Below are 13,346 nucleotides of genomic sequence, written 5' to 3'. Positions count from 1 at the left end.
CAAGTCCTGCTGGAAAATGAAATCAGCATCTCCATAAAGCTTGTCAGCAGAAGGAAGCATGAAGTGCTCTAAAATTTCCTGGTAGATGGCTGCGTTGACCGTGGACTTCAGAAAACACAGTGGACCAACACCAGCAGATGGCATGGCAGCCCAAATCATCACTGACTGTGGAAACTTCACACTGGACTTCAAGCAACATGGATTCTGTGCCTCTCCACTCTTCCTCCAGACTCTGGGACCTTGATATACAAATGAAATGCAAAATTTACTTTCATCTGAAAAGAGGACTTTGGACCACTTAACAGCAGTCCAGTTCTTTTTCTCCACAGCCCAGGTAAGACACTTCTGACATTGTCTCTGGTTCAGAAGTGCCTTGGTAGCCCTTTTCCTGAAGACGTCTGAGCGTGGTGACTCTTTGGTGATGCAGTGACTCCAGCTTTAGTCCATTCCTTGTAAAGCTCTCCCAAGTGTTTGAATCAGCTTTGCTTGACAGTATTCTCAAGCTTGCAGTCATCCCTGTTGCTTGGGCACCTTTTCCTACCTAAATTCTTCCTTCCAGTCAACTTTGCATTTAATATGCTTTGATACAGCACACTGTAAACAGTCACACCTTTCAGTAATGACCCTCTGTGACCTACCCTCTTTGTGGAGGGCGTCAATGTTCGTCCTCTGAATCATTGCCAAGTCAGCAATCTTCACCATTATTGTGGCTTCAAAGAACAGGAGATACCCGTAATTTATACTGTAGGGATGGTCATTAATTGAAACTCAAATGTAAATATTCTAATATTTTTAGATACAGATTTTTGACTTTCATCAGCTATAAGCTCTAATCATCAAAAAACTAAAAAAACTTTTGAAATGTTTTACTTTACATGCAATGAATCTAAAATATATGAAAGTTTCATTTTTTGAAATAAGTTACAATAAAAACTTTCACGACAATGTAATTTACTGAGATGCATCTGTAAATCATGCAGTTAATGTCATGTATTTTTGCCTTTTGGCAAAATGCATCTCAGGAACCACACTCCAGTAGTTTGTCATACCTCTTCATGGTACAGTACCTTGGGTGGGTGAGGTATCCAAATTGCAACATCTAGCTACTGGGGTGCCTCAGGGCTCAGTTCTTGGACCTCTTCTCTGTCTACATGGCATCACAAGGTTCTGTCATTCAGAAACATGGCTTTTCATATCACTGCTATGCTGATGACATTAAACTCTACCTCTCATTCCATCCTGATGATCCAACGATAGCTGTTCGCATCTCAGCTCGTCTAACAGACATTTCTTGCTGGATGAAGGACCATCACCTTCAAATCAACCTTGCCAAGACAGAACTGCTTATGGTTTTAGCCATCCCATCACTTCATCATAATTTTACCGTCCAGCTAGGCACATTAATCATAACCTTTAACAAGCTCAAAAGAATGCACGTCACACCTCTGTTCATCAATTTGCAATGGGTACCAAGAGCTGCTTGCATAAAATTCAAGGCATTAATGTTTGCCTACAAAACCACCACTGACTTTACTAGCGCTTTATTGTGCCAATCCAAAGAGCCACAAAATCACTTTCACAGACTTTACATTAAATGTCCCCTCCTGGTGGAATGATCACAAATTCCGTTAAGAGCAGCAGAGTCCTTAGCCGTCTTCAAGAAAAGGCTAAAAACACATCTCTTCCATCTTTATTTGACCCTCCATCTCTAGCACTCTCTATTTTAATTTATCTTCTTTTCTTTTTTTTGTTAAACACTTGACCCTCTAACACTTGCTCTATTCAATTTTTATTCTAACTAGTTTTCTTTAATAAAAAAAGAGCCTCTGACACTAGCAGTCTATTATTTTTCTATTCTATCTACTTATTTTACTTTTGTATTTATTATTATTTAAAAAATGACCCTTTAACTCTACAATTCTCTATTCGTTTGGCTTTATATTTTTATAAAAAAAAAATTGCCCTCTAACACTAGTGTTCCCTATTCTTTTTCTATTCCATTTACTTATTTTCTTTTTATTTATTATATATATATTTTAAAAATAAATAAACAAACAACCTTGCTACGTTGTAGGGGAATTTACAGTTAAACCCAAGGACCAGGTGTGTTGAATGAAGACCAGGAGTCAGGGATGCAATCAATCGGAAAATTTTACTTTAGAAAATAGTTAGCAGTTTCATCACCAGAAGTCAGCTTCAACACTCGATGGAGTTCGTAGGCCGCTCTGCGTACAATTCGTAATTCGCCAGCAATTATACTCTAACAGAGGTTGCTAATTGCATCAATGCATAAGTCGGCAAAATTCTGATTGGCCAAGACTAGGGATGCACCGAAATGAAAATTCTTGGCCGAAACCGAAAACCGAAAAAGAGGAAACCAAGGCCGAAAACCAAAACACCGAAAGAAATTATGCCAATTATTAGTACCATTGCATTTATGGCTATGACTGTGTACTAACTTTACTAAAATCAAGGCATTGCAATTGCATAAATTAATATTAAAGTTTCAAAGAATAAATCAAATACAAATTATGCAAATATTTATTTAGCACATTGCAACAATGCACAGTATAAAATAAAAATCAAACTAAAATGTTTAACTTGACCCCACTCATGTGTACATTAAATAATAATGTACAGGCCTACTGGCCTGCTGAAAGGTTGTAAAATTAAATGTTCTCTCATAAAAACAAAGTGCATTTAGGTCAAGTGCATTTTAAATTTTTCTCTGTAGGACTACAAGAAAGTGCATTCAGAACAAGTGCAACTGCTTAAAGATACAACAATATTTTGTTCACATATGGACGTCAAACTTGAAGCATATCTTCTAATGATTATTTTGGTGACAAGTGATCATCTCTCCAAAGACGTATATCTGATACGCTGGACATTGGCAAAAACGTTTCATTCTGGGGCTGTCTCCGCATCTCCCTGTACAGACAGATACTAACACACATACGCAGAGAAACGCTTATCTTACTTCAAGGTTGCCTGGCTCAGCCCTAAACCTTATCGGGAATGGTTTATTACACACACACTATGCGGGTCTCATCTTAGAGAGTAAAAATACAGAATAAAGCAGGATTCTTTAATATCTATTATGCAAATACATAAATATCACAACTGTTCCAATCACTTGTCGCTCCCGTAGATGGGAGGTCACCCTGACCTCTTGACATGGCCCTGTGACCTGAGGAAGGAATAGTTCTCAGCATGTAATGAATAATGTTGCACATTCCATTCTTGCTACACTGACACTTCTATCTATATTTATGCATTTTAAAGTGAATATTAACTTTAAGCGACTCACCAAATAATCTGGGAGGTTAAATACTGACCAATAACTTGATTAATAACCAAACAAGACATAATGCAATCATATTAATAAGAAATAATGTAATAATATGATTAATATCAATCTGGAGGATATAGCAGATCAATCTCCATCCACTCCTCCAGTCCCCCGTTTTAGGCCGGTGTGGGGTCCAATACCCACGTCTGGTCTACCAAGTGAGGTCACTACGGAAGGTGGAGTGATGACGCATGCTCCCCTGACGGTTCACAATTGTCTCTTCACCCCATCATGGACATGCTGGATACTATAAATCCAGTCCCCATAGCAGGGGCTCTCCCAACCCTTCCACTCACAACAGAGCATTGCAAACACCTCAATAGTCTTAACCTGCCTCGAGAAATCATTAATATACTTGTTAGCCCGCTGGGATTGCAATTGAGGGTAATACTCGGTGGAAGCGGTCATATTAGCTTTGCAATACTCTTAAGTCAGAACAATCACGCTGTTTACACTTATCAGCGGGCTACCACTCAGGACCAACAGCATGAACTATCTTGTGGTACAGACAATGACCTGAACTAGACTTATAATGCAAATCTCTTAATTCTTGAACCGAAGGAATGGGCCTTAAAAACTGACAAAATAGTTTTTCCCTATCAAACCACTCGTCTCCCATAACAACATCAGATACCTGCGGCCACATGTAAACTTGATGAGGCTGGAAATCTTTCCACACTAGATCACCAATCGTCTGGGGTTCTTGCATCAGAGTTTTCCTACTGGCAATAATCTCTAAACACAAGTGAAACGCATTCAAATGCATCCATGCAGTGACATTATAGACCATCGAGGTGGGGCTATAACACTTACTTTCAAGATGGTCGTGTAGTTCCATTTTGATAATGGATTTGTTAGCTAGTAGCATAGCAACCCTGCAAACAAGCCTGCGGTGGCCCTTTACGGGCCCACTTAGGGCTAGTCTAAGGGCCCCCAGCGGGCTGCCAGCACAGGGCCCCTGAGAATTTGCTCATTGGCAAAACGTTGGCCCCTTAGTGCTGGCCCTGCATGGGCAGCGCTCATTTAGTCCCCAGGAAACCCTCACAAGGCCCACACAATTAATCTACAACAATATATCCGTTTCACTATCAATTCTTCTCAGCTACTATAACTTAAGTCTTTGGGAAAAACAGTTAATATACATCTGAAATGGATAACTAATGTCTGTATTGTCAAAAATGTACAGTAGTCAAAGGGATTTCAAATCAATTTATTAAATACAAAATAGAAAACATTCAATTCAGGTTAATACAGCTACATATAGGCAAACATGTAAATACACACAAGTACAAAAAAAAGAAAGCAAACAAAGCAATGTAAGATTGTTGGATTTCATCATGTTAAAGTTGATGTGTGCGAAAGTCTTATCTGTAGTGCATGAATGTCCAAACTGTAGTTTGGACATGTCTGTAGCTGAAGTTGGCTGATAGCAAATTAACTATCCAACCTCTTGTAGTGAAAACATGCCACAGCTCTCAAACACCAGACTCTTCCTAACCAGTAACAGTCAAAAATACTCCAGACTATGGTACCATGTCGAAAATAACTTTAAATCCATATTCAAACTGGACCGTGATGTGGTGACCTCACCAATAAAGAGTCCTTCTAAAATGCATACAAATACTCTTAGCATCAATCCAAACATAGGCCATACATACATGAAACATCTCTGCAAAAACCATCAACTCCTTACTTTAGACTGGGCTTGAAATGGCACATTTCATAACCAGAACACAGCACCATGTGTTCAGCAGGTGAGCCATGCTGGCTACTGCTGCATGCTATTGCTACTCCCTCTACCCACATGGCTTTAAAAACACCCTAGTAGCCCTAGTGGTAAGGAAGAAAACTGCCCACAAAATTCTTATTAACAGGCTCATGTCTGTTACACCTCAAATATGACTCATGAGACCCACTTTCCAGCAGAGTTTAGTCAAGTCAAGTCACCTTTATTTATATAGCACTTTTAACAAAACAGATTGTGTCAAAGCACTTAACAGTATCAAATTGGAGGATAGAGTGTCAGTAATGTATAATAATAAGATTAAACAGTAAATTTTCAGTTAAGGCATTTCATTATTGAGTTCAGAGATGTCATTGTCTAGATCAGTTTAGTTTAAATAGTATCTGCGAAATCAAATTGACGATAATCACTAGAAATTAAGTGTCCCCAACTGAGCAAGCCAGAGGCGACAGCGGCAAGGAACCAAAACTCCCTCTGTGACAGAATGGAGAGTTCTCCTCTGGTCAGGAGATAATTGTTTATTTATTGTTTACTTATTGTTTTAAGTCAAATTTTAAATGTATAAATGTATTTATTTATATTTTATATTGTTGCAATTTCAATTAGATTGTTACTCTTAATTTGGTTTGGATGTTTTCTGTATTTTCTAGTTCGGGGAACAGACACAGTCTCTATAGTGTGATATCTAGGTGAAAGAGTCTCTATGTGCTGAGAATTAACTGACTTCTGTGACGTGAGGCGGCTAGCAGACGGTCGGTTTAGCCAGTCTGTCTGCTTTCTGACCTGGGCCCCAGTTAGTCAAGTACGAACTCTAAGACTATGTGCCATATTTCTAGAGAGAAGAGTGGCACTACCCCAGGAGGGATGAACACCATCTCTTTTCAACAGGTCAGGTCTGCCCCAAAAACTTGACCAATTGTCTATAAAACCTATGTTATTCTGCAGGCACCACTTAGACATCCAGCTATTGAGTGACGACAGTCTGCTATGAATCTCATCACCCCGGTAAGCAGGGAGCAGACCAGAGCATATTACAGTGGCTGACATCATTCTCAGTGGGTGCGTCACTGAGTGGGGAGAACCTGTTTGATGTTTTGATCGGAACGGAAGAGCGGTGTTTTGACCCGTGACTAGGCCGCCTCACTGTCACCCAGTTGCCCTGCTGCATGGGCTCAACCGGAACGAACAATGTACAGGACTCCCTGAGCTAGTTGCATCCAAAGCAGTATCTACAGCCCTCACTTTCTTACTGTCCTCAACTAAAGTTTGGATGCATGTCTCTAATTCTGAAATCTTCTCTTTCAGCCTAAATATATACCTGCATTTATCACATGTGAATCCCTCGTCGCCGACAGAGAGCGATAAACTATACATGTGACATGAAGAGCAAATAACAAGAGGAGAAGCCATTACTCACCGTGATAGAGGAATGATTTACTTACCACTGTTGTTTGATGAACTCGTGAGTTCAAACGGAGCGAGAGATGAAAAGGAGCGAGAAAAAAGAAAACAATAATAGGCGCGAATAGAAATGCGAGTGGAAACGCGAATGACAAGCTAACCGGGTAACGAATGCTAACGCATGGCACACGCGTTGCACTCGCGGTTTTAGATTAAAAGCGAACAATCAAATTAGTCAGATAGATAATATCAGAAATATGGAGGGAATTAAGGGAAAGGGAATTGGTGTGTGTGGCCAAGTATGGTGACCCATATTCGGAATTTGTGCTCTCCATTTAACCCACACAGTAGTGAACATACACCCGGTGCAGTGGGCAGCCAATGCTGCGGCGCCCAGGGAGCAGTTGGGGGTTTGGTGCCTTGCTCAAGGGTCTCACCTTGGTATTGAGGGTGGAGAGAGTGTTGGTTATTCACTCCCCCACCTACAATCCCTGCCAGACCTGAGATTCGAACCCACGACCTTCGGGTTACAAGTCCGACTCTCTATCCATTAGGCCACGACTGCCCAGCAAAAGTTATATTTTATCACTTTAAACAACAGAGAGTGATAGCAAAATTCAGCAGAAAGCGAAGCTACACGGAGCTACAATCGCAGCTCCAAGTTGATCAAACTCACCCACCTGTGGTTTTCTAATGATCCTGAAGACATGTTCATGTTTGTTTGATTAAGGTTAGAGTTCGAACTAAACTCTGCAGGAAAGTGGATCTTGTGAGCCAGATTTGAGGATCCCTATATGACACAACAGATTTTGAAAAGGTGTCTTTTGGTTTGAGCCATTCCAGTTCAATTGAGTGGCTAAAGAATGACCAGTCAATGTTGTTTGTATTCTCCTAGTTGCATTAGAGGCCTACCTTCACAAAACCTGTGTGGGCCCAAAGGATACAAAAGTTGTCCTGGGCCCAAACGGGTTGGCCCACACTGGGTCATTATGGGATTAATGTGGGCTGTCCCATAGTGTGGTCTGCTCACAGAGAGCCTGCGGTGAGCCCAAAGCTGTGGGCCTCGCCTGGGCAAGCCCGCACTGGGCCTGTTTAGGTTTGGTGTGGGTTGGCCCTAGCCCACTGTGCCTGCAAAAAGTACTCGTTCCGTATCTCAGGGAACTGAGGTTACGACAATAACCGAGTACGTTCCTTATCGATACTCCACTCGTACTGCGTCTTGTTAAAGACGCTATGGGAACAAAATTCAATCACACCGTGCTAAGGTAGAGGAACGACTGTAAATATACCTCCATAAGCATTTAATGCTCATAGGGAAGCACTATAGTGTACTCCGGGCTAAAGTGAGCTAAACTCATAGAGGTCATGCTCGGCCTGGGTGATCGTTCCATGTAACCCTTGCATACTCAGTACGTATAGGACCGAAGTATGTAAGGAAGCCACCAGAGAGCTTGAGTGCTTTGCAGTCAAGAGTTCTTCGTCAGGGTTGTTCCCACACGTATAAGTCATGCTCATCTAAGCAGAGAGGACCCTGGCCTGTAAGGCCGGGACGTCCAGTTTATAAAACCTTGCAAATGTGGACGGCGAGGCCCAGCCGGCCGCCACACAAATGTCTGTAATGGACACACCGCTAGACCAGGCCCATGATGAGGCGATGCCTCTAGTCGAATGGGCTCGTACTCCAATGGGGCATTGAAGGCCCAAAGAAGAGTACGCCATCATAACAGCATCCACTATCCACTTAGAGAGTCTCTGCTTCGTGACCAGGTGCCCTTTGGCGCGGTTACCGAAGCTAACAAAGAGCTGTATCCGTACGCCTGAAGGAGGCAGAACGCTCAAAGTAGATCCTCAAAGCTCTAACAGGGCATAACAAAAATAACTCCCGGTCCTCCTCAGAGTAAGGGAGCGCGGAGAGTGTAATGACCTGAGCTCTGAACGGAGTGGAAAGTACCTTAGGTACGTACGCGTGCCTTGGTTTTAGGACGACCTTGGAGTCGTTAGGCCCAAATTCCAGGCAGGCAGGGCTCACAGAGAGCGCTTGTAGGTCTCCTACTCGCTTGACCGACGCCAATGCTAATAGCAGAGCAGTCTTCAGCAACAGTGATCGAAGGTTCGTAGACGGTAGTGGGCCGAGGCGGATTCAGCCTCCTGGCTCCCCTTAGAAAGCGGACAATTGCTTTGTCTCTGCCCACTGATTGGCCCGCTATAGGGGCGTGAAAGGCCGCTATAGCCGATACAAACACCTTGAGTGTAGAGGGAGAACGTCCTTTATCCAGCAGCAAGGAGGACAGAATCACCGCTAACTCAGAGGTAGAGGGGTCTTCACCGCGGTTTAGGCACCATTCTGAGAAAACCGACCATTTAAGGGCATAGAGGCGTCTCGTAGACGGGGCTCTAGCTTCAGAAATGGTGTTCAGCACTCGCTCTGGGAGGCCGGAAGGCTCCCATCGAGCGGCCAAAGGTGAAGGGCCCACAGTTCGGGATGGGGGTGCCATAATGATCCGTTCGCCTGAGAGAGAAGGTCCCGTCTCGGGCACGAACCAGGGGGCTGCGGTTAGCAGCTGAGTCAGCTCCGACAACCAAGGTTGGGTCTCCTACAAGGGGGCCACCAATAAGAACTTGTGTCCTTGTTCCCTGATCCGCCTGATGACCTGTGGGATCAGGGCGACTGGAGGGAATGCATAAAGGAGGAGGTTGGGCCAGTCGTGGGCCAACGCGTCCTTGACCTTCGAATAATAAGCTGGGCAGTGAAAGTTGTCTTTGGAGGCGAAAAGGTCTATTTCGGCCTTGCTAAAGATCTTCCAGATCATCTGAACCGTCTGCGGATGGAGCATCCACTCTTCCGAGGGGACGTTGCTCCGAGATAACATATCCACTCCTTGGTTCAGTCTGCCCGGCAAGTGCACTGCTCTCAGCGAGCACAGGTTGAGCTGAGCCCACTCCAGAAGGCGCTCTACTAGAATGAAGAGGTGCTTCGAGGAGAGACATCCCTGGTGATTTATATAGGACACCACGGACATGCTGTCTGAGCGGATGTCACACAGCCCTGGTTCACCCTGATATACAGGCGACCGTGTCGCCATGCGTGGGGTGGAACCCGGGATTTCAACCAGCGCTGAAGGGGCCGCATGTGGAGCAGGCCCAGCTGTAGCACCGGTGATGCTGTGGAGATCTTCGCAGGCTGCTGAGTCGGCGCAGGGTTAGGGCGACTAACAGCAGCAGTAGAGCTCGAGCGCTTGGGCAGGAAGTGTCGCATGGCTTGTGACGCCTTCTGTGCCTCTGTGAAGCGTTCAGCGAATCCTTCTACTGCAGGTCCAAAGTGTACTGATAAGCCACTCAGTGAGGACCGTGTTTGGCGGCGCTGGGCGCTGACGAATGCGGGAGGGTGGAGTCAATAGCTGAGCCCGACAGCTCCTCGGCATTCGAAGCTGCCAATTTCATGCAGTCATCGGCCAGCTCTTCGTCACCAAACGAGACCAGATCACTCGCGCTTGCAGAGGGACGCTGGTCAGGCCGGGAAAAAAGGACGGGAGAAACCTCTCTCTGTGGCGAGGGCGAGACACATGGGACTTGAGCCGGCGTGAGCTCGCTCTCAACCGGGCGCTGAGATCCTCTGCCCTGCTGATTTTTCCTCACAGGTCCCTGGGAGGAAGAAAACGGGAGGGCGCGAGGGGCGGAGTCGCTCTCTGAAAAGAAAGAGATCCGCGAGTGCAGAGAGGCGAGACTGATGTTCTCGCAGTGAAAACAGTCAGAGTCAACGAGCTCGGCATCTGCGTGGGATTTCCCCAAGCAGGAAACGCACTCGCTGTGGCCGTCATCGGCGTGCAGGGGAGCCCTGCACGAGCTGCAATAACGGCGAGGCATTTGAAACAACGCCTCAAATTTGCTCTTTTAGAAAAGCGTGAGATATCGCCGGATGGCGGCAGCGAACGAGACCGGGCTTCTGCGGTGCTGGAGCGCGAGGAAAAGGCGGCGTCAGCTTGCAGGTGAGGTTGCTTGTTCAGCTGCGAGGCGTGTTCGACGCGAGCAGGCTTCCGGGATCAGCGAGGCGAAGTCGTCGTCGCTGAAGGAGAAGAAATCTGAGGATCCTATGGCGAAACGGCCGCTTATATAGCCAGATAGCCCCGCCCATTCTGGCGGGATCTGGCGGGCTTCGTCGCCATAGGCTCGTGCAGCTTTGCTGCCGACCATTGGTTCGATTTATACACACTGCACGAACCAATAGGCGTGCAGTTTCACTGCGTGATTGAATAAGACTTCAGTTCAGGAGAAAAAAGGCTTTTTCCCATAGCGTCTTTAACAACACGCAGTACGAGTGGAGTATCGATAGGGAACTACATATTATTCTCTGGAAGCCGGGCTAAATGAATAAACACTGTTATTGCATTCCTGACATGCGTCAGACCCTCAGTCACCTCACAGATACCCAATACAGACATTGTCTATAACCTAAATACTAGGATAAATACACTGGTTTTACAAAAACTTTTATTGCCAATCCATTATATAGTGCAAGGAATTGTGAATTCACTCATTCATTAGAAACCATGTTGGGGTTCAAAACAAAATGCTAGTCTAACTTAAAATAAACCATAAATAAGTAAGACCCAGATTTAGCCATCTTTAAAAATAGAAATAAAAGAAAACAATCAATACTTCCACTAAAACCTAGAATAGTTCCTACGTTTTACTTCATAGCCCTTTTAATAAGTTTTACTTTCATCATAGATCCATTTGCTATCACCATAGCCCACATACAGTTCTGTTTGAACTAACTGAACATAAACCTAAACTTGGCAACATTAGGTCGAAATGGCATTGCAAGTATCAAAGTGCATAACTTCAAAAATAGAACTTACTTGTTTACTTATTGTCATGCATGTATCTTTATATCATGACATTACTGTTAATCATACTCATACTCAATCTAATTATTATTGTAATGCACATCTTCCCACTTATCATACCATATTACTGTACTCTGACTAAATTAACAGCATATTCAGAAGCAAATCCTCAGGACCTTGTGTAAAGTCAATTTGGTCCTCACTGTCTTGTCAGTTAGAAATGCTTACAGGTCAGCTACCTGATCAACGTTTTAAAAACCCTTCGTTCATATTTGTCATTTGCCAGTAATACGTATTTAATCAAAATTGTTATAAACTGAACAAAAACAGATAGATTTCACAATTTTATCAAACAATACTATTGCTCACATCTAAACTGCCAAATATTCATTAAAAGACATCTGCTATATTTCATGTCAAGTCAATATTATTTGTATAGCGCTTTTAACTATGCAAATTGTGTCAAAGCAGCTTTACATCGGCTTGATATAAAGCTGGGTGGCTTTATATCAGCTTTACAGTATTTAGACGGGGAAATAGATTGTCGAAATAGTGTCATTCTCCTTTGGCCTGACAAAATCAGCAGTTTAAATCCAGGCTAAAGCAGAATCAGATTGTGCAAAGGACTCATCTGGTTCCTGTGGTCTTGTCTCAATGGCCGTCTTGGAGACAGGGTCTTCACTGGGGATCAGTCTCTGGGGCTCATCTAGGTGTCCTGGCTGTAGTGGTCATCTGATCTGGATAAGGACTGGATCCGGGTGGCTGCCGTGACCATCTGATCTGGATAAAGTCTGGATATGGGTGGCTTCGGTGACCTCAAAATAAGAAAGAAACCGACTAATATTAGCGAAGATGCCATTCTTCTAACGATGTAACTAGTACATTGGGTGTTTTGGGAAGAATTATAGAAATGCGATAGTGTATTATGTGTAAGCTTTCCTGTAGCTCAAATAGTAGAGCATGGCGCTAGCGATGCCAAGATCATGGGTTCGATTCCCAGGGAAAGCAAGAGCTGATAAAAATGTAAAAACTTGAATGCAATGTAAGTCGCTTTGGATAAAAGCGTCTGCTAAATGCATAAATATAAATGTGTAAGTCAGGTTAAAGAGATGGGTTTTTAATCTAGATTTAAACTGACAGAGTGTGTCTGATTTCCGAACAGTGTTAGGTAGATTGTTCCAGAGTTTGGGCGCTAAATAGGAAAATGATCTCCCGCCCGCAGTTGATTTTTATATTCTAGGTATTATCAAATGGCCAGAGTTTTGAGATCGCAGTGGACGTGAAGGACTATAATGTGATAAGAGCTCACTCAAATACTGAGGTGCCAAACCATTCAGGGCCTTATAGGTAATTAGCAAGATCTTAAAATGTATACAATGTTTAATAGGGAGCCAGTGCAGTGTTGACAGAACCGGGCTAATGTGGTCATACTTCCTGGTTCTAGTAAGAACTCTAGCTGCTGCATTTTGAACCAGCTGGAGATTGTTTATTAAATGCGCAGAGCAACTACAAAAAGCATTACAATAATCTAGCCTCGAGGTCATGAATGCATGAATTAATGTTTCTGTATTTGACATTGAGAGCACAGGTCGTAATTTAGATATATTTTTAAGATGAAAAAATGCAGTTTTACAAATGCTAGAAACATGTTTTTCGAAGGAAAGATTGCTATCAAAAAGTATGCCTAGGTTCCTAACTGATGACAAAGAATTTACAGAGCAGCCATCAAGTATTAGACAGTGTTCTAGGTTATTACATCCAAAAGTTTTTGGTCCAATAATTAACACCTCTGTTTTTTTCCCAGAATTTAGCAGTAATAAATTGCTAGTCATCCAGTTTTTGATATCAACTATACATTCCGTTAGTTTCATCAGGTCGCGAAGAAATATAGCGTCAAGTCAAGTCACCTTTATTTATATAGCACTTTTAACAATAAATATTGTTTCAAAGCACTTAACAGTATCAAATTGGAGGATAGAGTGTCAGTAATGTATAATGATAA

Source organism: Barbus barbus (genome assembly GCF_936440315.1).
Source record: "Barbus barbus genome assembly, chromosome: 17".
NCBI lineage: Eukaryota > Metazoa > Chordata > Actinopteri > Cypriniformes > Cyprinidae > Barbus > Barbus barbus.
This window is presented reverse-complemented; position numbering follows the sequence as displayed.